The sequence below is a fragment of the Pleurodeles waltl genome, chromosome 9 (genome assembly GCF_031143425.1).
Source record: "Pleurodeles waltl isolate 20211129_DDA chromosome 9, aPleWal1.hap1.20221129, whole genome shotgun sequence".
NCBI lineage: Eukaryota > Metazoa > Chordata > Amphibia > Caudata > Salamandridae > Pleurodeles > Pleurodeles waltl.
In genome coordinates, this window is record NC_090448.1 from 379,273,929 (window position 1) to 379,300,229 (window position 26,301).

Here is a 26,301-nt window from a genome sequence, read left to right on the forward strand (position 1 = left end):
TTTTGGGAGCAGATGGAGATATGTAGTTTGGGGTCTCTCAACTCACAATTTAAAAATACATCTTTTGGTGAAGTTGGTTTTTGGATTGTAAGTTTGAAAATGCCCCTTTTAGAAAGTGGGCATTTTCTTGCATAACCATCCAGTGCCTCTGCCTGTTTGTGGAATACCCGTCTGGGTCAGGATGATAGTTGGGCCTTTTGTGAATTCACTGTAGTCAGTCACACAAAGAAACCTGAGGTGTGCCCTGCATATCCTGATTGGTCTTCTTGAGCTAGAGTGGTGGGAGGAACTTACACTTGCACCTGAATAGGGCGGTGCCTGTCCTTAAACAAAGCACTCTCCAACCCCCTGGAGTGTGTCTGGGGCCAGGGCAGGAAAGGCAGAGTATTGTGCACTAGAAATACTTTTCTTTGAACTTTGCCCACTTCAAAGGCAGAAATGGGTATAAGTACTGGACCTCTGACCCCACAGCTTTAGAATCCCTCTGTACTGAGGGCATTCTGCCAGGACGAAGAGCTAAATGCTGTAGGAGGGACTGCCACTCTGCCTGTTGCTTTGTTGTGCTGGCCTGCTGCTTCTGTCCTGGGAGTGAAAGGACTGGACTCTGCTTTCTACATCCTGTTTTCCAAGGTTCTCAAAGGGCTTGAACTAAGCTTGCACCCTGTTAAGTCTCTGGGACATCAAAGACTTAATCTGCCAGGGCCTGGGCTCTTCTGCTGAGAGTCCTGACTTGCCAGGTGGTGCCAACTCCAGTTTCTGGGCCCCTGTAAGTAAGCTGCTGACCTCAAGGAGAAAATCCACGCACTGACTTACTGAAGCAGAAAAATCGACGCAGCGCCCGTTTCCTTATGGCTCCATCAACGCAGCATATATGGATTTTTCAAGCATCAACCCCTTGGCATCAGCTTCGCATCAACCCTGCACCGCAGTAAGGAACCGAGGCTGCATGTCCAGAAATCAATGCATCGCTCTCCTGCGAGGAAAGAATCGATGCATCACCTCCCCTGCGCAGTAAGGATCCAATGCATCACTGCTTTTCGGCACCTCACCTCCCTTGCGGCCCGCCTCGTCTTTGTTTTTGACGCCTCCCAGGTATTTTGTGCTAAAAAGATAAAACCATTGATTCTTATGGATTAAGACTCATTGAAACCTTTTAAAAGTGATATCTTTACTTGGATATGTTGGTTTTTTGTCGGTTTGGTCTTGTTTTATTCAGATAAATATTGACTATTTTTCTAAACTGGTGTGGATTCCTTTTGTAGTGTTTTCACTGTGTTACGGTACTGTGTGTCTACAAATACTTTACACTTTACCTCTGAGATAAGCATGACTGCTCGTGCTAAGCTTCCAAGGGGGTAAGCAGGGGTTATCTTAGCTGTGTAGCTCCCTTACCCTGACTAAGAGTGAGGGTCCCTACTTGGACAGGGTACAAACTATAACCGACTAGCATGTTCTCTTTTTATCTGGGTGTGCCAACTATCAATCATTCATGCTAGGGTCTATTCACTGTACCTGCCCTACTTCTGTGAATCAAACTAAGGATTTCAACTTAATATGTAACCTCCTATTTTTAATTCCTTCACAGTTACAGATCGTTTTAAAATGTAAAGGTTTACATTTTGTTCTTTTATGCAAACAAACTTAATTAGTCAACTAAAATATTTAATATTTTTAATAGTAATTTACGCCTAAGTGGGCTTTGCTGGCTCCCAGGAATCCGTGACCCCAGTGAAAGAGTCTTTGCTGTCTTTGCCAGTAGAGGAAGGTTGGTGTGTTGATGTGTGTGATGAGGAACATTAGCTATTAGATTATTTTGTTGGACAAACGGTGTGAGTGGAGATTTAAATTGAGTTGCAGAATGTTTGGGGTTTTGTGAAGCAGGGTTGGCACAATGAATTACCTTTGCTTAAGAGTCTTGAGCCATAAAAGAAAGTGGAGTTAGACATCTCTAGAGAAAAGTTAGTTGTTGATGGGATACAAGCTCTTAGCTTTGGACGGTATACAAGTTATGGAATATAGTGCATTGGACATCTTTGAATCAGAGCAAATAAAGAGGCTATGAGAAGATTACTGGTGGCAAAGAAATTATAACAATGTTAAAACGTGTATGATGCATCAGCGAGGATACAAAGGCTTTGAAGAGTGTAGTCAACTGCTATTTGAAATGTCTTCCCAGAGATGAAAGGGAATGGTCACAAGCTGAAAGGTATACTATTGCCCTAGTTCATCATCAGTTAAAGTGAGGTTTATTTAATGCTAACACGTGGTTCTTCTTTACTTCTTGATGCATGACTATTGGTGTGAAGTTTGCCCTAAAGAACTGATTTCTGACAGTCTGGTTTGTTTCAAACAAAATGTAGTATTTTCTGTTAAGCATGGGGGCTGATAAATGCTATGTAGATTTTCCTCAGTGGAACAGTATGGTAGAGGTAGTGAAAAGAGTGGTGCATGAATGTATGAGGTTGACTGTGGAGAAGATTTAACACTATTGAGATTTTGCACAGAAAGGACCAGAATGGTAATTTAGGACCCATTTGGGTATGTCAGTTCAGTGGTAGGAAACTGGATACAGTGGTGAATAGGTAGGTAGTTAGGGTCAGGAAGATGTTGTCCAACAGCTGAAATGCATTAAATGTGTAATAACGATATAGATTTGCAAAGGAGGATGAGTGCTTCAGGCTAACAGGGAAGGTCATAAAGTTAAAGTTTGGGAAGATTAAGAAAAAGGAAAAAATATCTGATAGTGCTGTCAAGTTACTGAAGGATCTTTGTTGGGATCTGTATCTTACTGTGAATGTTAAAGATAGGAAGTCTGTGGAAAAGCACTTGGAAGCTTCTGGGTCACTGCATCAGACAACTTAGGTTGAAATGAGTGACAACACCACATCTGACAGAGATGAGGGTGCCAACACCTCATTTGCTTGGTGTAAGCATCCCTTTAAGAAATCAAAGATTTGATAAATTGTAATGTCAATAAGAATGTGATGGTCCTAATATTGTTTTTATGTCTCCTGTTATAATGTTAAACTAGTATGATTGTAAATCATGTGCTCCTGGCAATAAGAAAATGGAATGCTTTATATCCTGCTTTTATCCTGTAGAATTAGGTGAGAAGTATAAAATCTTGTGATTCTCATTGAATAAAGTGGTTTGAATTTGCTGGGGCTGTTGGAAGTTATCTGTACCAGATCTGTGTGTGTCTCTCAACATAGATTTGGTTTGCATTAAAGAGGTGTGTGTTCTTGCTTTATTACTCCCCTTTCTCCCTTGACCCTGAGAGCAAGGGGGTCATTATGAGTCCCGCCCGCTAAACTCCTTGCTGCCACTGGACCGCCAGTGCAGGGAAGCCCCTGCTGGCCCTATTATGATTTTTCAGCTGGGCCAGTGGGCGGAAACGGCCCTTACATTGACGCTGGCTCCTAATGGAGCCGGCACCAATGTGGCAGTGCGGCAGATGCAGCAGCACCCGTCGTGCATTTAACTGCCTGTAATTTCGGCAGTGAAATCCACGACATGGCTGTGCATGGGGGCCCGAGTCACCAAACTGCCCAGAAAAGGCTGGCGGAATGGGACTCATAATCTGTGCGCTGCCCTGTCAGATTTGAAATGCTGATACCAGCAGGCTGCCTGGTGATGGCAGCCTAGCAGTGGCGACTTTTCCACTGTGGCGCCTCTGCCACTGTCATAAAATGGTGGGTGGACCGCCACTACTGCGGCTGTCCGCCCGCCACCGTGAGTCTGGCAGTCCATGGACCGCCAGACTCATAATGAGGCCCATAATCTCTTCAGAAGGTTCCATCTTTGGACACATCTACAGTTCCTTTATTGGACAATGCATTTAGACTAATGTCTGAGGTTTGGATTGCTGCCTTCTTCACTCAGTTCTCATACCATCTCCCCTCACTGTTCTTCTGCCTCTGTGACTAGCCTAACCTTATACACCAGCTTCTCTGTTTCTGGACTGGCTTGTCTCTATTTCTGGACTGGCTTGCTTGTCCATCAGTATTCGTGCCCGTCTAGCTGATTTGTGTCCGTTTTGGGCTGCATTCCAATAGCCTTGGTCAGGCTAATATCGTTATTGTCCTTTTGTCTGTTTAGTATTTGTGCCTGTTTGCTTTCTTCCTGTGTGTGCTTTGTGCCAGTAGTCTGGTTAGGACTGTCTTTATTGTCCTTTGTATTTAAAATTTTCTTTTAGTTGTTGCTCCTGTTTGTGCTGTGTACCATTGTGTCCTTCTTATAGAGCAAGGCTTGCCGTTCTTGCGGCCTGCTTCCCGCCTCCTCTCTATCCCTCCCTGGAACTACTTAATGGAGACTGCGGTGCGACTGCACCGCTGGCCCACCAAAGGCAAGCCTGTCTGCACCCAGTGCCAGGAACCCTGGATTTCCTACCATGCACTGCGATTTTAGAGCCAAACTCCCTGCACTGAACTCCAGAGCCCACAAGAACAACTGCTGCAGCGCCTCTTCTGTCTTGACAGTTGGACCCTTCATCTGTCAACGCTGCTGCTTCTCATGCTACACCGGCACACCTGCGCACCACACAGCCTCCACCCCGCCGGCAGTGACTATGCCCAAATAGCTCCACTGCCTCCTGCTCAACGCCCAATCCCTCTGCAAGTGCGTAGCTGAGATATGGGACACCATCACCACTCCCACAACCATCATCATCTTCCTCGTCAAGACCTGTCTTGGCGCTGCCTTGGCACCCGATATTGACTACATGGTTGTTCACTGTAACCGCTTCAACTAACATTGAGGCAGAATTGCCGTCATCCACAAGGAATCAATCCATTGCACCACCGCCACAGACTACCACACATTGATCATGGAGCACTTCAACTTCCAGCTCAGAATTTATGGCAAAACCACAATCAAGAGCACCCTTGCCTACAGACCCCCTGGACCCCTCACTGACTTCTGCGACGCCATCTCCGATTTCATTGCCCCACTTGTCATGGAAACCGAACACTAAATTTTCCTTGGAGACCTCCACTTACACCTCGAAGACCCCATTGATGCCAGCACTGTCAACCTTCTGAACAGCATGAACAACATTGGTCTTACTCAGTCACTGACCTCATGCACATCACTGGACACACTCTAGATACTATCTTTACCACCTGCAACAGAGTTAAATACAACCACACTACTGAGCTCACCTGGACGGACCATGCAGTTGTCCACTTCACTTACACAACAGCACCCCGCCATGCCACCTGACTGATTAGCACCTCCTACCACAGCTGGAATATAGTATGCAAGAGGCAACAGACGTTGCTCTCAATTCCCACTTCTGACCCCAACACCTTGAATGATGAATAAACAGCCACAAACTTAACTACCTGGATCTCAAACAGTGCTGACATTCTCCCCCAACAGGCGCTTTATACAAGCCAGCATGTACACCCTGAACTGAGAACCTGCAAGCGCAATAGTAAACTGGAAAGGAGATGGCACACCACTAAGGAGTCTGCAGATTGGACCGCATTCCAGCTCTCACTCCAGTACCATGGACTTCTGAAAGACACTAGAAGGAACGCCTTTGTCAGATGCATGGAATCCAGCTCAACAACAGCAAAAAACTTTTCAGCATCATCAGGGACTTCTCCAACCCCCTGAGCAACTGAAAACCTCATCCATCCTCTTAGGAACTCTGCAACAATCCAGCTGATTTCTTTCATGACAAAATCACCACCATCTATATGAACTTTGAACCCCATCCTGCTGCCGCTGACACCCTCAGCCTCCTACTCCCCCATAGATGCCTTAGTCAACAACAGGATCACCAGCTGGAACCAGCTCACCACACAGAACACCCCCCACATCATACATTCCATCCACTTGGGATCTTCCACAGACCCCTTCCCACACCACATGTTCTGCAAAGACACCATTAGCAGCAAGCTCACAGACCTCCTCAACTTGTCCATCATTTTAGCCACCTTCCTGGATGACTGGTAACATGCAGAGATCAAACCCCTCTTCAAGAAACATTCTGTCATCCCGAGCTAATAAAATACTGACCAATCCTACTGACCAATCCCTCTGCTCCCCTTTACCGTTAAAGTCCTTGATAAGGCCATCCGCCAACAGCTTGTGGATTACTTGGAAAACAATAACCTTCCGGATGCATCCGAATCCCGATTCTTCCCGAACCACAGCACAGAAACCACCCTGATTGCTGCCACGGATTACATCAAAACCCTCTTGGACAGACGAGTCTCAGCCGCCCTGATCCTTCTCGACCTCTCTGCGGCTTTCAACATCGTATCTCACCAAGCACTGATCAAAAGGCTCCATCAGATCGGCATCCAAGACAACACCTATGGATTGCAACCTTCCTCTCGGGGAAAAACTCAAGAGCCCGCCTCCGTACCTTCACGACTGAACCCAAGAATATCATCTGCAGCGTCCTTCGAGGCTTATCCCTTAGCCAAACCCTTTTCAACAGCTACATGACCCCTCTGGCAAACATAGTCCGAAACCACAGACTGAACATCATCTCACTCTCCGAAGATCCCTCCACCACGAATTCAAACTTCCACCTCTGCATGACCAGTGTCACCAACTGTGTGCAAGACAACTGCCTCAAACTCAACGTAGACAAGACAGAAGTTCTAATCTTCAGGAATACCACCTCGCTGTGGGAAGATTCCTGGTGGCCCACCGACCTGGGGAATCCCTCCAACCCCTATGAACCAAGCCTGGAACCTCAGAATCAACTTGGACAGCAACCTCACAGTGAAGAGCCAGATCAACGCGTCTCTGCCTGCTTTTCATCCTCCGCATGCGGTGTAAGGTCTTCAAATGGCTCCCTGTATCCACCAGACTTACCATCACCAAAGCCTTCATCACCAGCCGTCTGGACTATGGCAAAATTCTCTACACCGTAATCCCATCAGACCTCCTGGAGAGACTTGAGAAATTTCCTGAACTCTAGCAGCCAGACTCATCTTTGACCTCCCCAGACAAAACTACATCACCCCACCTGAGAAAACTCCACTGGCTTCCTGTCCACAAGAGATGCCAATTCAAGGTCCTGACATGCAACAAAGCCCTGAACAACCAAGGACTCCTGCGCTTTTTCTCTCCCTCTCCCTCTCCCTCTCCCTCTCCCTGAATTCAGAAGGGGACTCAGGACCTGACTCTTCGACTGAGACCCCCGAGCAGCCTGGACCCAGGGCATGGATACCCTCTGGGTGATTACCATGATATACAAATCAGGATGATTTATTGACTCAGTATGGTCGGGCGGATTCTTGAGTTCTGATTAACTACAGAGAAGGTGGTCTCTCTCTCTCATCCACTAGGTTTGGCTTAAGGTATTCAATGGACCCTGGGGGCAAGTTGGGTACCATGTATTGGGATTTGCCTCCATTTTCTCTGTTTAGATCTGGGCTCCTAAAATCTGGCTTTGTGATAAGTACTTTAAATTGGAATGTTCTGAAATGTTCTGTACATCATTGAACAGATTGTTAGAAATTGGAGTCCCAGTGTTCTTGTAGGTCTTTGTCTTTTCTGAAACGTAAGTACTGACATTTTGACATTAAATTGATCATAATTCATGAACAATGCTGCCCTGCAGTTATTTTTGCTGTGTAAAAACACAACTAAAACCCATTTCCACTCCATTCTTAATCCTGTATAATAAATACCCTAATCTGTTCTTGTTTTTCTTGATTCTTAGGCTGTTTTTAAGTCAATGCTTCCTGTTGTGTTTTGTGCCTTTACTGCATAATCGTTTTTCTTGACATAGTTATAATAATGTATTTTCTGTAATTAAAAACCTATTTATGTATATGAGTGTTTTGTAATATGTTTTACACAATGTGTTGCAACCTCTTTTCAGACATATACTGAAACATTGTTTAAGATTAAAGTCAAGTGATTGAGACGTTTTCTTGTATCGAGACATAGTACAAACTCGGACGGGACACTGAATTCTTTGTAGTCTTGATATGAGTAACGTGTAAGGGTTTGAAACCCACAAGAGAAATAAAATAACCGTGGGGGGGGGGGGATCAATGAAACATGGAAGTGAATGCTCAACTCGTCATACGTGATTAAAAATGGAGTAAAGCCAAGAAACATGACACATTTGGAAATAAGACCTGCAAAGAGGAGTCCAATTTTAGAAATCATTTTGGAATCGAAGATCAGCAAAGGAATAGGGATTTGTATTTGGGCAACAACAGAGAGGAAACAGTGCACTAAGAAACCAACAATGAAACGATGTATTGCAGTGGGGGCATATTAAATGCTTATAAACAGATAGTAGTGTTGGTGGAAAGGATGTCTTGAAAAGCAGAGCTGCTGCCCCTTAAGCTTTATTGCAGTTGGATTGGGAACGAAGTGCTGACATTACCTGAAGTATTTTTCCAGCGTTATTGTGGAAATATGTTCACCTCTCTTGGTGGAGTAAATATTAAAACACAGGTCAAAAATTCTTTCAAGACTAATGATTCAGAATAACCAAAGTCTGCCAAGAGCAAATAAGGACACATATTTTACAAGGCTCTGCTCTCCATAGGCTTTATAAAGGTGTTCACAATGAAACAAAACAACCCAAGTCTGCTAGCCATACTTGGCCCTGCATGTTTTCATGAATTTGTGCACATTATAGACTCCAGAACGACTAACGTTGGAAGGCCTTGCTGCAAAGTTGGCTGTTTATTTCTAATTTACATTTTTATAGAAGTACCCATTTTGATTACTTCTCCTTGACACAGAAACGTATGAGTTAGGTTGGTGGATGCTAACACATTTCTTTTATGTCAGATGCATAGGGGCCGTGAATTTCTGAATCGGTTTATGGAACGGAGTCTGTGTTAGCAGTCTTTCACCTATTGCCTGCATTGCAACTGCTCCTTTGGTGATCATCATTTTGGGGAATCTGGGGCTAAACTGCCCAAGTGTGTGTGTTTTTTTTTTTTTTTTAAATTAAAAAACGTTATTGCTGACAAAATCCTCTTAAATTTTGAACTCTCACGGAAGCCTACTTGATCCTACGCTGCTTAAGAAAAAAAAAAAAAAAAAAGCATTACTGAGTTGTGAATTTGTACGCTTGTGCGCTTACCCCCCAAGACTTTTCTTTTTCACTTGGGTAGTCCACTCTTATGTTTTTGAATGCCTTTATATTCTGAGCTATGTATTACCAATTTATAGGGCCACCCCCTACGAAAACTCAAGGTGTGAAGATCTGCTTGACTGAAGTCTGGGCCTTGTCCAAAGATGTAAATGTCTGCACAATCTTGCCCAGTTTGTGGACCAAGGGATCGCTGAATAAGCCCCCCTGGGCAAGGGGGCCAGCTTCAGAGGTGACGAGGTTCCCCAGTTTGGGGTCAGTCTTTGAGGAGTGAACGACTCCTCTATTTGGAGATAGCGCAATTCGCATTCCCCAGGAAGGTAAGCACCTTCTAGGCCCATCCTGATCAGACTTCTGGGGATATAAGGGTGCCGGAAGCCTTTGGATCTTCGGCCATGTCAAGGATACGGTTAAGGGGTCCGGACACATCTAAGAGTTTGTCCATGTGTTTGTCGACCTCAGGGATCTTTGCCACTGAGGGCCAATGACAGGGGTCTGTCCCCTGCCACACAGTGTAACGTGAAAAGAAGCACCCCACCACCTGGGCCTGTGTCAATTAGGGAAGCGTGCAGCGCTTCGTGAATATACAGACCCCAGAGCACGGGCGTCTCGCTCCAGGCGAACAGGACAAGCAAGTGGTCGGTTGCGCTGATGTCTGAGGTGGGAATAAAACAGCTTTAAAGTGTTTGCCAAATGGGTGATGTACAGATAAGCCTGAGCCATGCTAGATAGGCGGTGCCCTCTAAGAAGTCGAAGGACTTCACCGCCTTAACCCTGAACGCGCTGAGGCGCAGACTCCGGTTATATCTCGGAACCCCGGGTGCCTAAACCACCCGTGGCTCAACAACGAGGTCAGAACAACTACCTCGTTCTAACCACTAATGCCTTTACTACGAATGCGTTTACAACAATTTTACCGTTGTAAACGCATTCCTGGTAAAGGCATTAGCAATCAGCATGCACGACCCAGCATGCTTCCACCCCAGCCCCCCAACCCACCCCTTAAACCTAAACCCTGACCCCCACCCCAAAAAATAAAAATACCCCAAGTCCCCACCCGCACCTAAAACCTAAACACTCCAACCCCCAACCCTTAAACCTAAACCCTGCCCCCCAAACCCTAATCACCCTGAGCCCCCCCAAAAACAGCCCCAGCCCAACTTACCTCCTCCTTCACAGCATGCACTCCCTTCTTCTGTACCTTAACCACACATGTACGTTGTTCAGACATGTGTGGTTAAGGTACCAAAACCAGGAAGTCGTGGAAAACGAAAGCGTTATTTCGCTTTCGTTTTTCACAACCTCGTGGTTCCGGACTCGTTCTTCCGGGTGTTTCCTGCAGACTCCAAAGGGAAGCGTCCATGGAGGATCGTCAAGCATTCCCCCAGCTGCGGAAAAGTCTCCTGTGACTGCCAGAAAGGAAACAGTAGTTTGATAAGTATAATACTGAACAATCATATCCAAAAGATGCAAATAAAGGAACAAAAATGTTGTACGAAAGCCCAAGACACCTTGCCCGGATGTGGGAGCAGCGAAGAGAGAGGAAGCAGCATCAGGGAAGGTGGACTAAAAAGACATTGTGGAATGTTCATTGGTTGATGACGTTACTTGAACGATTGTTTCTGTGTTTCCCAAATGCCTATGGGTTATGGAATTTGCATATCCCTGCTTAGCTGCTGTTGAATAAAGCGAAGAGAGAAGAGCATAGTCCTTGCCTCTGGTCCTGACATATAATTCATAGGTTAGAAAATCTAAGAAGTTTTTCATTGAAAACCGAAATAAAGTATTGCTAACAGAAGCATATAACTCGTCCTCAGAATTGATCAGATGGACACAAGGAAGATATATTATGACCATGTCTAAACATGCCATGCAAATCCTATTTACCCAACAAAATCATTAGGATTGGCTGTAACTCAAGTTTGTGGAGCTGAAAACAGAGACATAAATATAAAACAGATTACAATATAAAGTCTGTGTGTTTATAAAAATATTCCCATTGTCTGTTTGAACATCAGTGCCAAAGTGTGAATGCATCTATATCACACAGTTTTAAGAATATACATAGATATTCACTTATGCCCATCGGGCATCATGGCTTAACAAAATAAAGTAATCCCCTGAGAAGTCCGGAGCTCAGGACTAAAATACCTCCCTATGCTCTACCTTGTGATCCCTCCAGCCAAGTGGTAACCGGAAACCATATCCTAAGTCCCTGTCGCTTTTTCCTATGCCCTTTAAATTCGTATAAGGGAACCTCCATGTTGTAGATTGCTAACAACCTTGCTCTCCAGGCTGCAAAAGTAGGGGGATCTGGACTTAACCATTGGGAAGTAATATACAAACGAGCGACTGCCAAAGCCTCAAATAGTAGGGCTGCCTCCCATCTCAGATAATTATTATCTTCTTTGCGGTTGTTCACCCCCAGGATCATCAGTGCAGGAGTGATTTGAAGATGTGCCCCTATATTTGATCCCAGAAACCTTCCTGTCTCCTGCAAGAATCCATCCAATTTAAGGCATGAAAAAAAAAAATGAAGACAATCCGACGACTGGGCCCCATATCTATTGTATTTACCCCTGATATGATAGAGATTGTAAATTGCCATAATGTGTTGGATTTTTAAGATAGCAGTTAAAAGAACCGTATTACCTAATTCCAAGGACTCCTGACTACAAGGCACCTCCACCCGTCATCTAGTCTCCCATTTGGAGTTTTGTATGTCAAGATCATCTGGAAGCTCCTGTAACAATAGATCATAAATTGCACCAATCCTAGTTTTTTGGTTCATTGCTTTCACCAGAGGGATCCTAGTTACAGCCTTTGGATCCTTCATGTTTTACAAAGAAATCCCCGAAGCTGAAGGAATTTAAAGAATTCACCCTTTGGCAAACCAAATTGTTCCTGTAATTCGACAAAGGAGCAATGTTGCCTAATAATATATAAATCCTCCAAGGATCTCACGCCCCTCTGAACACATTTGGCTGTCACATGATCTTGAAAGTCCTCTGGGAGAATAGATTAGGCTGTTGTGGGAATATATACATTCAATTTAGGGATACCAAATACTGTTTGACCTGGAGCCAAACCCTAGATGCAGCTTTTAAAGTCTTAAACCTGTTTTAAAAAAAAAAAAAAACTGTCTTCTAGATTGTTGCCCAGATCTCCTTTGTCTTGATTCCCCAGAGTCAATCCATAGATAGTTGGAATTTCAGCAACACAGGTCCCGCCCGGGTCATAGGAGAGCAAAATGCCCATATGCTGTAGCATAAGTGCCCAATAATAGAGAGTAAAACTTGGAATTGACTACCCTATCTGGAGCCTTGGCAAGATCATCCATTTGGCTGTCCTCCTAGTTCTATGATATCCCCATAGAAATCTGACTTATGCTCTCTAAAGTAGACAACCACAATTAGTTCATTTCTAGAGGGATCGTCCTAAAAATGTATAGCACCTTTGGTAAGATGATCATTTTCAGGACATTACCCCTTCCAAAACATGACCGATGTAAATGATGCATTCTTTCCAAATCCTGCTTGATATTACTCAGTATTGGTGCCTTATTCAACTCAATGATCTTATCTAGGGCTGTTGTGAGTTTCACACCAAGGTACACTGTCTCTGAGACCACCCGCGGGTCCTCAAACCTACTCCCTCTGTACATAAAATCTGTGTTTTAGTTTAATTCAGCTTATACCCAGAACATAGCCCAAACTGCCTAGCTAAAGGCTCAAACTCGGGAACTGCAGTGGCTGGATTTGTGGGAAGAACCGCTATATCGTCTGCAAATGCCAGGGCCCTATACTCAACCTGGTTAGCAATGCCAGGATTGATACAGGAACTTCCCCCCCTAGTTTTTGTAAGAAAGGATCGTTTCATAATGCAAATGATAATGGGGTACACGGACACCATTTTCTGGTGCCCCTTGAGATGTAAAAGCTTTCATATTCTTGTCCCATTATCTGAATCCTGGCTCTGGGGGTCTTATACAAAGCTCTGATGGCCTGAATAAGCTTATTACCAAATGCCTTCCATTGCAACATTTCCCACAAGAACTGCCACGATACGCGGTCAGATGTCTTCTCAGCATCTATTAAGATGAGACCAAGTGCCTACTCTGTAGCTTGCGCAATATCGAATAGCATAATAACTGCGAACATGATCTGTTGTACTTCTTCCCGTAATAAAACCATGTTGGCGGGTTGACTAAAGGGGCAATAACTCTCCCTACCCTGTTAGCCAGTACGTTGTCATAAATTTTGCCAACACAGTTGATTAGGGAAATTGACCTGTATGATCCTGGCAGTACCAGTGGTTTTCCTTTTTCCTTAAAATCAACAATACTATTGATTTCCCATGAGCTTTGAATCGTCTCCGCTTCAGCCTACAGAAGAGTCAATAGCATATCTTGTTGAATCTCTTGAAAGAAGAGCCTATAGAATTTGACTGGAAAATTATCAGGGCTAGCGTCTTTACCTGCTGCTAAAGAAGACATTGCTTCATAAATCTCTTACACAATTATTTTAGCTTCTAGCATGGTTTCTTCCTCTTTATTGATCCAGGGAAGCTAACTCTCCAGTATGTAGTGCTACATACAATTTCCTAAAATCCTCAGAATATCCATTGGAGACTCAAACAACTTCCTTGCCTGGATTATGGTCCGACATAGCTCTTGATCCCCCACCTAACCCGCAAGGGCAGTAGAAACCAAAAAGTAATCTAAACAGACTAATTCATTGTGTGGGGTGGAGTAAAAAGTAAAACCTGGATCTGGGGCTCTGTTTGGCCCAGGCATCCACCAGGCCATTGTCCTTCACCAACCGTTGTATGGTCTTATAAACACATGGTTTTCTCCCTGAATAGGGTTGATTCCCATTCAGATCATTGTATAGGTTTACATGGATATTTAGATCCCATTAAAAAAACAAGAGGATATGGCCAGAGAGCCAACTCTGTGCTAAAAAAATAAAATTAAAAAAAAACATGCACTCCTGCCTCATTGGTATTGGAACGATAAATTGAGCAGTTTTTTAGTAGGACACCCCAAATATCACACTCAACAATGGCCCAGCGGGCAAATCTATCTTCCCTGACCCATTTGCAAGAACAGACAGCTTTGTTTGCTAATATCGTCCCCTCCTTGTTGGTCGCCCTTGATGACTACATACCACTAATGACAGACCCCGATCTTCCAACCAACACCATTTGTTTCATGGAGTATGAGTGTCTTGTAGACAAACTAGATTGACCTTCATGAATCTTAAGATGAAGGCAGCCCTGTCTCCTATTTATATTATTAAGGCCACAGATATTAATAGTGCTGATACGTATTTTACCCCACTAATCTTTTTATAAATAAATACAATTACCAACTGCTACTACTAAGGCTGCTGCTTAATACCGTTTTGAGTCTTTGTAGCCAGAGCTTCCTACATGTCAAAACTTGTCTGGTGTAATATTTAACACAAACATATGAGTGCTTTTCCCAATTTTTCCCTCTACCCACAGCCCATCTCCCTGCTCTCCCACACTCTTAACAGCCTCGCCCTTCCAACCCCTAATCCTTCCACTCCCCTGCCACCTCATGAAAGCAATTGGATAACCCAGGTCCTGTGATGGAATGATGCCCTACCCCGTATGCCGAGCCCTACTGCTTAAAATAATTAATTCTCATGTTGTTCCCATGAAAAAAAGTGAGTAAAGCCCCACATTTCCATACCCCCCAAAAAACTCTAGTATGCATAGGAGGAGAAAAGCCCACACTTCAGACCAGCTTAGGTTAACTGATCAGTATCCCAATTTTAAAAAACTGATCTCGCTAGTATTCTAGTCTGAGTCTAAGCTGTGGAGGAACTCTTTTGCCTTTATCTCCCAGATGCAAAAACATGAAATTTGTCACGCCAGGCCACCTTCAATTTGGCTAGATTCATTAAATAAGTCTGAGCACCCTTTGCTTGGAAAGGTTGAATTGGCTGGCTGTAAAAAGATAGTAATCAGGGCGAACAAAAATTGTTCAGCCCTTGAATGAACGTTTACGCTCTGGGCAAGCCAGTTCTAATATGGCCTGACGCAGCAAGAAGTTTCCCAAATAAATCAATATCATTGTAGGTTTGACCTCTTTCTGAGATGTCTGTGCATTATGTCTAAAGGAGAACCCATGGGCCCGTTGTATTTCCTGATCCCAATCCAAGCTAGCCAGCTCTGGGAACAAACTCTTGAAAAGCACCACAATATAGTTACGGATACCCTCTTCCTCTTGACCCTCTGTAATACCCAACATACTCAAATGATTGCGTCATTCCCTTTTCTCAAGGTCTTTCTATTTCCATTGGGTATCCACCGTGTGAGCTTCCAGGGTCTTGTAATTTCTTTTCTTTCTCTTTTCTCAGTGCCTCACTTTCCAATGTCACGATCCTTTCTTCAGCTTCACCCATTCTTATCGTGAATTCAGAGAAATTTTTGGCAACCCTTTGAAATAGTCCCTTGTTGATTCCTAAAGGTTGATTGGGTTTTGCGGCTTTCAGTGTGAGTCTCTTCCCAGAGTGCCATTATGTTTTGATATGTTACTCCTAGTGGACTGTCTTGTGGTCCTCTGGTGCTGCACTTCTGACTCCCTGGCTACTCCCTTCCAAGCATGGCGAGACAGAATAATCCCAGAAAAACTCCATCACCTCAATTTTGGATTTTTCCTGTTGAGATGCTTTCTTTGTAGCTGTAGTGATACCATTACTGGGAGCCTCTGGTTGCATAGCCCCCTGTCTCTCATCTTGGCTGCTTAAATCACTTAATGTACTTGATGCACTCTCTCTCTCATGACTCATCACCCGACCAGTCAGAATGATATGATAATGAAAAAAGTGTTTCCCCTGAATCGATATAGAGACATGATTTAGTAAGGGCTATAGCAGGGCAGTGCTGGGGCAGCAGTTGATGCAAATTGTCCCCTCCCGCCCCTCCTCCCCAATTGATCCTACTGCCAAGGCTAGAGATGCAATTGTAGCCTCTCCCTCCACCACCTCAGAACTCTTTCTTCCAGTTACTGTACGACACATCGTACCTCCTGTAGTGAGGGGGACACCATTTGCTTCCCCGACAGAAGGGCTTCCATTCCATACTCAAGACGGCTTTGTTCCTCCTGACTGGCTCATCAAGTGGCCTACCTGCCAAAAGGGCTGAATCAACCACAGCTTCAGAAGTATTTGCCATCATTAAGCCTGTTTCCGGGGCACACGTTTGTGTGGACTTTTTAAACATATTCTCCCATGATCCTGCTGTGCCTGCCGTTACAGACACCATCACACTTGGCTCCGGGCTCCTCTTCTCCCCAGCTTTTTTAGCTCCAAAAAGATCAGATTTTCTCAGAGATAGCTCCAGTCCTGTTGCGCTGCGGCAGTGGTTCTTTGAGCCCCTTGTATTTGGCAGAGGCACCACTGGCCTCTACTTCGTTTGTTGCTGGTTAGTAGCGGTGACCGCCCAGCAGGTTGCTCAAAAACAGTCTTGTCTCCATATGGAGTATGAAGCCAGTGGGTCCTTTGAAATAGAGAGCCAAAGCGCCGCCAAGGCTCTGGCGCAGCCATTCTCAGGTCTCATCCCCATCAGCACTCCTTGGGGATCAGTATTCAAACCTCTGTGCTGAGCATACGGAAGGGCAAACCCAGCCATCCTCACACAACCACCATCTTGCTTCCCTTTCTTTTCTAGGATCTAAAGGATACCTTTTTCCTATTACAGGACTGTAGTACTCAGTACTATCATTGCTTTTGGGTTTAGTCTTAAAAGATATTGCACTTATAACGGGATGTAGTGGAACTGTCACATCAGTGCCCATTATATAAGTAAACCAAAAGCTGTTCTATTTTGACCAATTTATTTTATCTCTAAACAGAACATGTCAATTTAGCTATTTGTCCCCTTATCTGGTTTGCCTGCTACTCTCCTTTCTCTGTATTAGCGTATAATACCGGGGTACTCTTCTTGAAGTGAGGTGTTTGCGCTACATCAAATGTTTTTTTTTAAATGTATTTATTGAGTTTGCAACAGCTGTACAAACAGCCAAAAGCCTGTTTCCCCTACTTTAGCAAGTATAGAAAGTTCCACATCCATGGGAATTGAATCATATCTTCACCCACCCACCCTGGCCGCTTTGACCCAACTGGCCCAATCACCTTTTCCCTCCTGATCCCGTATAAGCCTATGCTATATCAAATGTTAATAATATAATAGTATTGGGAGACTTACTTGTAAACCTACTACATTTAGCATTGATAAGAAGATTGCTGGATTAGGTTTATTAGAATGTATACCAAGGACTCTATATAATGTTTTTAGAAATATATGCGTATGAGCTATTTAAGAAACTGTAGATATTATCATTGCTGCAAGGGCTTTAGAAGCGGTCTGTGGGCAGTTACTAGCCCTAGGTCTAATATATGTTGGCAATTGATATTGTATACTTTATCCATCTAGATACACTATGCTATGGTTAGCTTTGCGTCTTGCTGATATAATGTACTATCCTCACATGGGACTTGAATGTTCTCAAGCTCTCGTATAAGTGGGTAGTGTCCTCCTTTTTTTATTGTTTATGGGGGACTCATCTTGCCCCATAACTGCCAGTTAACTATGGTCCATCCTCCTGAATATATTCTCTGTTTTACAGATTTCGTAAACATAAACAAGTGTATGTTATTACGTGAATGAATGTATGGAGGAGGAGTAATGACCAGATTGGAAATTAAACACATCACATCAGTTTAAAAAAGGTATGCCATGAGTTTTTATAATAAATGAAATGCAAGTTTAATAATCTACCTGTTAATAGTATGTGTATAGGTAAAATGTGTGATGAATAAATCTGTTAGATCTATTGTATATTTAGAGTGCCGTATTGAGTCAGAGTGTAATAATAATTGCCACAGATTAAATCCATATGAGATATGATTGATAACCTTGCTCCCGTGGTTTCTATGTATAAAACACAATTGTGTAATGAGTAGATAACGTTCTACTTCTGTTGAAATGTGCGAGGCTGTTTGTGTGTGTGTGTTACAAGGGTGAATTAATTGATGAATGTGAATTGTATTGAGACATGTTGTCTGTTCTGTCTTTTAAGGCAAGTTATAAGAGGTAGATTAATGTCAACAAATGAGTAACATTTTGTCAATTTTAAATTATTTTTCTATTAATGATCGTATTTAGCAGCCCTGAAGAAGTTCTAAGGTGAAATGAAATGTGTCGGCTGGTTATGTTTTCCTATTAAGAATGAATTCGGGTTATTAGAAGTCTTATTTCCTTTATAGTTGTAATAAGGAATAAGTCATGCCTTGAATGAACTGATACAGGTCGACTTACTTTGAATGAAACAGGGTTGGTGGGATATGTGTATGCGGGCTGCATTTGTATAGACAGCACAAGTTCCATCCACATCAGTGTTTGGGAAAGTGGATACGTAACTAAGCAAAACGTTACTCCATTTCTGTATTCCTCCAGGAGTCCATAGAAGGCGGACACATTCTTCCTCAGCTGTGGTTAAACAACAGGGGATGATGAAAACTAGCTCAGTACAGCTTGGCTTCATGTGACCGTTCAAACCTGCAGTGCACTTAAAAGGCAGAAGTTAATTCCATTCTGTCTGGCATTGAACAGTTTCTCTAGCTTGGCAATGTGATTACTGTGTGACTGTGCATGTTTGCTTATGTTTTTTTTTCTCTCTTGGCTCCTGGTTGGTAAATTCTTGTTATTTTGTAGTAGAAGGAACAGAGGGAACAGTGACTTTTCTATTGCTGCCGGAAATACCTGTAGGGAAGACAACAAACTGAACGTATGCGTCATGATTGGTATATTCTCGTGCTAAAATGCATTCCTGCAAACCATTTTTATTGCATTTATTTTGAAGCATTTCTCGCTGCTCGGATCAGACCGGGACGGATATGTTGGGCAGTATGTGTGTTTCTTCGAAATGTTCAATTGCACACTGCGGTGAATCTGTTCTTTGGAAATGCCTGTTGGATGCAAGTTAATAACAATAGGCCTTTCTTTTTTATTAATTGTCTTGATTGCTGGCAAGATTTATAGTGAACCGAGTGCCTGCTGCTGACCTAACGCGTCGTACGTTTTCAACGTTTGAGTTGTCTTGAGAATCTTGTGAGGAAAAGTACATGGAGTTTTCATGCCAGTCAGTGGTGTTTTCTGCGCGAATATTAGAATTAAGAACACCGTTCCTCCTTTCCAATACCCCAAACATGTTTTTCTCTGCAGTGGGTATTTCAAACAGTTATAATGCATAACTGATGGCCTGGTATTAACGGGTGGACCTAATTGTGAACTCCTCAGAATACAGCTCTTAGTAAAGTGTCTGTGTTTACGCATGGTTTGTTTTTGCCCTGGAAATATCTGCTTTCTCTTGGTTGCCACTTTCCAAGGCATTATTCTTGTGAAGGATTCCGAGTAAAGCTATGCAGGGTGGTCCCCGTAGTTAATAAAGAGGCATGCCACGCTTATTTACCCCTTTCCTGAGGTGGCCTCTCGGTTCCGAAAATGGAACATTAATACCTGGCCTCCCAGCTTCAGATGGTGGCGCGCTGGCTAGTGAACCTTCAAGTGGCTGACACTGCAACCAATTCTCCGCCCTGGACACTTACCCGGATTGCGCATCTCTTTCACCCTCTCACTAAACCATGGACCCCTGCGGAGCTCCTGCTGAATGTAGCTCATCGTTGCTACAGCAGATCCCTGCACTTCACAAGTGATACTGTTCCCTATGCTCCAGCACTGGCGTTGCTAGGTACGCAGCACTGCGCGCGACTCATGACCACTGTGGAATTGGGTTCTTGGCACGCGGCTGACATCCACACTTTGGGTGATCTATACAGGGAAGGGTGGTCTGATTGGGTTTACGGAGCTCTCGCTGGAGACGGGACTGTCGTCGGGACAATTTATTTTGTACAATTTGTTGCTGCGTGCACTATTGCGCAGATGGGGAGATATGTCCTTTGAACCCCCTATTCACCTATTGGTGCAATACTTACAAGTTATGGAACAAGGTAGTCATTTGTTTCGATGGTTCACCGATGCGCTTAGAGCACTTACAGCGGGGGCCCTCACTGCATTGCAAACTACTTGGGAGGGTGATTTAGAGGGACCCTTCACTGACGCCACTTGGTCCGGAGCACTGTCCAGCCATACTAGTGTCCCCCGTAACGCCAGATTCCGTCTTATTCAATTTTACATACTCCATAGGGCTTACCTCACACCAGCCCGCATTAACAGGTATTTTAATCGAATGGACTCCATTTGCCCTCGCTGCAACGAAATTGGGGCGGACTTCCTCCACATGTTCTGGGCTTGTCCCTCCTTAAATGCCTATTGGCACGGAGTTAAAACATCCTTATCCACGTTTACATTGCGCCCGCTGATGTTAGATAGTGGCTCCTGCCTCTTAGGTCTTTTCCCAAGAGCCAAAAAACACAAAGCATCTACAAGATTCCTGGACCTGGGTCTTTTGAAAGCTAAGCGTCTTAATTACTAAAAGATGGAAGGTCAGTGTTCCCCCATCAGTACTAGCTTGGAAGCGTGCCTTTATGGTATGGGCGGAGGCTGCTGCACTGCGGCGCGAGGATGCGATGGGCTTCCGCACATATCCCCTTTTAGCCAGTTGGGGTGAGATGTTGACTCAGTAGCGGGGGGAGGATCAAGTCGCAATCGATGGTGAGCCAATGGCAATCGACAACATGCTGGTGCCCGCTTAGCTATACTGTGACGCGCCACTATTACCAGGTCATCTATTTGTATGTTTTCTCCTCTAAGCTTCTGCTGCTCCTGCATGCTCCTTATTTAACTGATGTTCATGTATTACTCTTCCCACAAGGGTGGCTGTTGGAATACTACCTTGTGTTGGGTCCCTTGCTCTCTGGAGACATGGGGGGTTATAGATGGGCTCCAATGTTTTGTTATCTGTTCTATTGGTATTATGCAATCTTTTTTCCCTCACCATTGTTGCTCTTGTATACGTATTAATATCTGCTTACATGTAAGACCTTACTTATATAGTTGAGCTGACTCCAGACTTGCCGGGGATTACCAGGTACATTTATTATCAATCTGTTTCGCTACATGCAGGTTACTGGTCTATCCACATGGAATTTTAATATGCAAATTGTAAGACCGTGATATGTGTTTGACTGGTGGCATTGCTACTACAAAACTATATAATAGTAACTGGAGCACTGTTAAATGGATAGAATCAATAAAAAGATTTGCCAAAAAAAAAAAGAGGCATGCCACGCTTGATGATTTTGCAATCTAGGTAGAGAGTGCACTTGATCGAGGGCTAAAGTGGAGTAAATCTTCGTCTGCACCTTCAAGTATTGCAGTGGAGTAGTTCTTTGTAGAAGTCTCTAACACTACCCTTACCTTGACGCCATACCGTGAATACTTCACCAGTATGCTCTGTTTACTTGTTTTTTTGTAGAATGGTTGAGTCCACTGGTGTTTTCAGTAGAGGTAACACTTCTTGAATAACATAAAAGTGATCTGCTTATAGATAAAAGTACTAGAGCAAATTATTGGTTAGGTTGCTTATTGTACTGCTTCCTTTGTGAAGATCTGTGAAGTGTGTTCATTGTCACGAGCACTTGCTGGAACCTTAGCCACCCGCGTTGGTCGTGCAAAAGCTAGAAATTTCTCAGCTTTGACAATCTGAGTGGGAACCCACGACGTTGCTCAGACATAGATACTGTGCCATCACATGTTCACCAGTGAAAATTCGCACACCCCAATATCAAATACATGAGACTCACTAATGGTAAGTGTAAACTGCAAAAGAATGGCCCTGCTAGCAACAATCCCAATTCTGTTCTCTGAACACTGGTTGCATGAAGATAACTGTGAAGATGTTGGTGTGCGGGCATGCCTGAGAATGAGGGCAGTGTGTCCGACGGACAAGCTGCCTTACTTGTTTTTTTGATATCACTAACAGTATGTGCTTGTTTGTGTTCGTGTAAGGTGGACCGCTTGCTACAGATATCTGGGTTTCTCCATGTTCTCTCTGATAAGAGCTCTTGGCACTATGCATTTATAAATTGCATGTAAACGTGCTTGTGTTTTTGAACGAAAATGTCTAGGCGGTTTATGTTTGAGGAGATATTAATGTTTCTGCTGTCTGTCTTGAGCATGGATCAGTAACTGTGGGTGGCACGTATCTAGCGGGTCGCATCTTTTTAAGAACGCGGTGCCTTTTTGTGTAGTTTATTGCACTTATCTGTTCCTTTTATTGCTAATTATGCCTTTCGACGCTGCCTCCGTGTAAATTCGCTTCATTCAGTGCGTGGCTCTCAAAGCACCCACGCGCGTTGGATTACAATAATTATTGAAATAGACTCGTATGAAAGTTCGAAGTCTTCTGTCTGTTAGTGCTGTCTAGGTATCTATGGAAAAAAGTGTCAGGCAGGTTGCGGTTGACGGCAGGATTGTAGGAGGAGAACCGGCCTGTCCCCAGTAGTGTACTTTTTGTGATGGTGATTTCATTAGTTAACAGAGCGCTTTTCTTTTGCCTTGATGCATATTACAAAATTTTAATCACAGATTTCCAGCTATCCATTTTCCGTACAATCTCGTCTCCAATGCTCTTCGTTCAAGGGACCAGTCCATTCACCGTGTCTCACCTTGTATGACATAGGAGCTTGAGGCTGCAATGCTCAAACATAGCTGCCAAAGTTTCAGATTTGTGTGTGACATTTTCATAATTTCAGTGTAATTATGAGTGACTTTTCAACGACTGACACTTTCTTGCACGCAAAATCAAGCAAGAAAGACGAGAGAAATATAAATATCAGAAATTGCACTTATTTGGACAATAAGAAACTCTAAGAAGGTCCTAAACCTGCTGCAAAGCACCAGAAATGCAGGGCACTAACCAGAGTCAGACGGTATGTCTAACGTTTTGATTATGTAAAGCAAATACACACGTTTGCTGATCATGAGGGAAAAAACATGCAGGCAAGAAAAAGACACGAGTAAGCTTTGAAACAACTGCTTAGAGATACTGCCTGGCGACTATTTTGAGTGTACCATGCTGTCCCTTATGAATCCTAGGCTATGATGTTAGACTGTCATTCGAAACCGAAAGTCTGATTAGCCTCCTACAGAGTTGTGCGAGAGCTGTTTTCTCCACCGGGGAAGCGGAGAGAGGCTTGGTTGCACATGAAACATAATGTGATCTCACTTTACTGCCGGGGAGTCCGCGTATCGCCCTTTCTTGCATCCTGAGTTTTTTTTTCCTGGGTGGTACAATGGAGCCGGCGGGCCTGTAACTTCTGGAGCAGACAAGTGACCATCGTCCGCGTGCAGCTCGTGTGCTTGGCACACCGCATGTACTGCATACATGATACAGGTTAAATTTGTAACTTTGAAATCAGCGACCTTTGAGGAGTGGGAGACTGAGCTGAGCGGTCGACAAGTGGTCGAGTCTTGCACCACAGGACCGGAGGCAGCAGGATCTTTTCAGATCCTGCGTTCAAGATCATGCTGCTCCTGCAGTGATGACTGTGGAGCACTTCTCCTTTCCTATTGTTCGCGCGGCGCATGTTGATTTGAGGCAGCACTGGAGGCACAGGCTCATGACTGCTTGTGATGCCCCGCCCAACACCGCCTCTCTCACTGACTTCATCAAATGGACAGTCACACTATGATGTGTGTGTGATTATTGGTGCAGCTTGAAAGCACGTGATGCCACCTTGGCTGGCCCAGGCTCGGGTCTGAGTGAGTCTCGGCAGCAGGCAGCTATAATCTATATATGCAGGCCTGCAGCCAGCACAGCGAGACTCATTGAGTAAAACATTTCAGCGGTTAGTACCAGCCAGGAAGCACTTCACAAGTGCAGTCAGTACAGGGTTGCACTCTGCCAGACTCGCAGGGCGATGTCATGCTGCTTGTTTGAGAGTGCCTCTTAGAGGGTGATGCTCCCGTCTCCCTAGTCTGCCTCAGCGCCGAATGGTGTCAGAAGGTGCTGTAAATAAGTGACCAACCATTTTAGTGCAATTATGCGGACCGCCACCCTAAAATGCCTTGGTCTAACCCCTGATGCGCGGTGCCTGGCAGGGCTGCTCAAACAACAGCCATTGTCTCTCTGTTAGTAATTCAAGCAGTTCTGTGCTTCACTTGGAGAGCCTATCAGACCGCAGTGGTGTGTGCACCCGATAAATAGCCTAATCGGGCTGCCTTTTTGTTACAGATAGTGTACTGTAGTTACCCTGGCTGTTGTGAGAAAATAACCACATTGATCAGGAAATATTTCATGTGGCTCTTGAAGGTACTAGATAAACAAGCTACCTGGGAAAGAAAAACAATCATTTATGTTAATTGATGACTGTTATCTAGCCACCTTTCCCCAGTCGCGTACCGAAGTTGCCTGAAATCTTCCTGTGGCCGAAAGCTCGGTTTCTGTTAATAGTAGGGATATATTGCATACACTAAGGTAAACTCCTGCCAGATCAATTGGTGATCTTGACAAGAGTGGAATTCTTTAACAACTGTATTTGCAGCTGTTTGCGCAAAAATCAAAGCCATAGCGTAGGGTAATGAAAGGTGCACTCCACCTTCTTGTGACACACTTTAGCTTGCTTTCTTAACGGCTTTACCCACGTAGTGGATGATTTGTTCCTTGTAGATGGTCTAGATCAGTGGTTCTTAGCCTTTTGATGTATGTGGACCCCCACTTTATCATTACTGGAATCTGGGGACCCCCACCTGACTCATTATTGGAATTTGGGGACACCCCACTGAGTCATTACTGGCAGCCAGGGACCCCAATCTAAACATTGTTGATGATTTGAACAACTAAATAATACACAAAAAATACAGAAACAAGTATTACATTTTTTTGACATTCACAATATGTTTTTACATTTTCAGTTGTATATTTAGCCACTTTGTCAATCTGTTAATATTATTTAATTTTCTGTGCAGCCACGGACCCCCTGCGGAGAGTTAGTGGACCCCCAGGTCCCCAAACCACAAGTTGGGAACCACTGGTCTATACAGTTTTATTTTTGTTTTGTCTCTTCCACTCCTTTACAGAGGCTCTTCTGTGTGTTCATTGCATTGATTGTGAAAAGCATATTTTGTTAGTCTTGGACTCTCTCTCTCTAATCTGATAGTGCCATGTGTAGGTGTACTATTATTCATCCTTCCTTGCTGTTTACTATTTTCTTAGTGTGGGTAGTCCTGATGCCTACAGGCTAGACCGGTAACTGTCTCAGAAGCTGTTAATACAGCTTTGCGCGCATGGGCTGCACTCAGATGCATGCATTTGTTAATTTTGGATTTCAGTTCTAGCTTTAAGCTGCATGCGTGAATATTAGCTTTAAGGCTTCATGTGTGAATAGCTTCAGCATTCTTTCTCTAGGAACGGTAGTCTGGGGCACACCTGTGCTTTGCATGGTGCTACTGGCCAGTGGTGTAGAATTTAAAAAGATTATCTACTTGTTCATGGGACAGGGTGCATCATAATTTTACTTGTCCTGTAACAAAATCCACGGTGTCATGTAGTGCAGTGACAAATTATGGCAGCAATCATCATATAAGGGCTCTGATAATAACCTCTCTGATTAGGCCAGGGCTTATACTATAGTAGGGTTTGAATACTAGCAAATCCCTTATTTTGCCATCTTTCCACAGATGTATGTACTGAGGCTTTAGGTAGCAATAAACAATAATGCCGCAATTAGAATGCCCTTTTGGTTCTGTGCAAACCTACGAACTTGAATGTTTTAGGGGTCTTTACCAGCTCTTCTCTAATTGTTTTCCATATTGAGAAAGCTTGGAAATGTATTCCTGACAGGGGAAAAAAGAAATTGGAGGGAAAATTAACTTGTAAATGCTGCACAGATTTTCGCATGAGCAAATATAGACCTACATATTTGCTTGAGCTAAAATGTAGTTCAGAAATATTTTCTAGGAGTACCATTTCCTGGCCTACCTGTGCAAATTCTTGGTAATTCATGAGTCAAAAATCTGCACTAATTCAAGGACATAGATCATGGGTGCACTTTTTGACTTCTTTAAAGAATTGGGCCCCTAATTATGTTGGGTGTTGGCTAAGACATTTTGTTTATATTACAGTTCTGTCTCTCTCTCTTGGCTGGCTTCACTATGAGAGACCTCATTGTGCTCTTTCTTTCACAAGGAGCATGTCGGCGCACAAAGTAGTTTTGTTCAAT

General features: G+C 43.8%; 1 protein-coding gene across 1 annotated transcript in view; it reads left to right on the top strand.

Moving 5' to 3' along the window:
* Positions 1-26,301, top strand: part of BICRA (BRD4 interacting chromatin remodeling complex associated protein) — a 508,223-nt gene that overhangs the window by 62,583 nt on the left and 419,339 nt on the right. The window contains exon 2 of the mRNA XM_069206977.1: positions 17,745-17,847. The gene's annotated coding sequence lies outside the window, so the exon portion shown is untranslated. The remainder of the gene's footprint in view (positions 1-17,744; positions 17,848-26,301) is intronic.